Raw genomic sequence first — 1,988 nt, forward strand, 5'->3', positions numbered from 1 at the left:
GGGGCCCCGCCAGCGAGGCCGGACCCAGGTAGAGTTCATTCTTTCGGTGATTCAGACTATATCACGGGGGATGAGGTGAACTGAAGCTGTCGGGCGTAGGACTCAGAGTGAGGCGGAGCACAGTCCTGCCACACACGCCGCCGGAAGGGCACGTTCCGCAACCCGAGGTTCCAGGCGACCATGAGACCATGCTAAGGGTATGTTCGCAAAGTTTACCGCTCATCACTTCGGGCGGCGGCTACGGCGGCTGCAACGGCGACGGACAGACACCCCGCGTGAAAGGGGTAGCTACCGGACACCGCCCGCTTAGGGTCCTTTCGGCTCCGCCGGTCATCTCGACCATGGAAGCGCGCTGGCTGCGTGGGTTGAGGCATGCGTCCCCAAGCAGGAAGCAAGGGTTCGATACCCACTTGTGCCATGCACATTTTTCCGTGTCACCTGGACAAGACAGAGGTGAGCAAGGAAAAAGGAGGGGGCTACACTCCAATCATATTGATTTTAAAAAAGGACTTCCCTCTCGAGATGATCTTCATACGCACTAGACATTACACTCCGTGGCGCGCATCACATACTCACACACGCGGCGCGCGACCGGGCGCGTAAAATGTCAGGAGTGGGGTTCGAACCCACAGGGGACCTGCTCTTGAGGCAGGCGCCTTAACCACTCGGCCACCCTGACATACGATCCTCGATCACTTAGGCCCTACTTAGATTTGAGTTAGGTCCTCGAAAGACGCCCTGCTGATCGTCGATCACTTAGGCTTGAGTTAGGCCCCCGGACCACCTGTGCGGTTAGGTTCGGAGTTAGGCCCTGATAAGACCGATGACACACTGATCAAAACGCCCCCTGACTTGGGCCCCTAAGTTAGGGGTGGGTTAGCAACCCCTAAGACGGCGTTAGGTTAGGTTAGAACCCCACAAGATGGCCACCCGTTACATTGGGGGGTAAAATGGCGACCCGTTACATTGGGGGGTAAAGATGGCCGCCCGTTACATTGGGGGGTCTATACTACTGCCGGTGATGTTGGTGGCGACGGTGTCGCTGTCACTGGTGGCGCCGGTGATGATGGCCGCTTATTCGGTAGCTCACCGATGCCATCGCTGCTGCTAGCGCTGCTGCTAGGCTTGCGCATGGGGCTAGGGGCCTTGCTGCGAGTCTCGGGTGGCTCAAAGCTCTTGAAGTCACGGGGAGGAGGAGAGTAATTATTGGAAAAAGCCCCGTAGCGAGGACTTCGGCTGCGGCTGCGACTGCGACTGCGGCGGTGACTTCGGCTGCGGCCGCGGCTGCGCCGGGGACTTCAGCTGCGGCTGCGCCGGGCCCTGCTGCTGTTGTCCGTGCTCGCTAGCTCCGCGGTGCACATGATAATAGTCGTGGTAGCAGTCACCGTCGTATCCACCTCGGTCGTCGTTACGGGGCTGGCTGCTGCTGGGCCGCTGCCCGTCATATCGGTCCAGCTCTGGACGATGAGGGGCCCTACTGCTTCCGCGGTACTCGCGGTACACGCGGTAGGGCTCGCGTGGCTGAAAGCCAGTTACTTAAAAGTGCAGAAGTACTTCACAACACTTTACACGTTGAGTGCGGCGGGGGTAGGCAACCCCATGTTAATGGGACCTACGGTGTGGGTCACGCCAAATCTCAATCGAGAATCGATCTTGAAAGTAGATGATACAAGTTTATGAATAGGGCTATGTTCCTATTTTCTCTCATCAGCTGCTATTTGTTTGGTTGCTCGCAATCTTGCAATTCGGCTGCCTAGTGGCGTAGAGGAGGACATTTGGGGAGCGCAGGGGGGCAGGGCGGCCAGCAGCCCAGTTGTATTGTTGGGCAGGGAAGGGGTTGGGGGCCCATCCAGCGCAGTATTGTTAGCGCGACATCCCGAGATGCCCCCTAGCACCCAAACGGTACAAGATAGAGCAAAACGGACGGAATTTTCGTCCAAGGAATTCTACTTTCACGAGTTACCCCTTAGGAGACCATAAAAAAATAT

At 57.6% G+C, this 1,988-nt stretch overlaps 1 non-coding gene across 1 annotated transcript; it reads right to left on the reverse strand.

The window, feature by feature from the left end:
• Nucleotides 1-605: 605 nt before the first annotated feature.
• On the reverse strand, nucleotides 606-679 carry Trnal-caa (transfer RNA leucine (anticodon CAA)). Its single transcript has one exon. It is a non-coding gene; the product is annotated as a tRNA-Leu (tRNA).
• Between the last annotated feature and the right edge of the window lie 1,309 nt (nucleotides 680-1,988).

This window comes from Frankliniella occidentalis, unplaced genomic scaffold (assembly GCF_000697945.3).
Source record: "Frankliniella occidentalis isolate FOCC.00 unplaced genomic scaffold, Focc_3.1 Scaffold4113, whole genome shotgun sequence".
NCBI classification, from domain to species: Eukaryota; Metazoa; Arthropoda; class Insecta; order Thysanoptera; family Thripidae; genus Frankliniella; species Frankliniella occidentalis.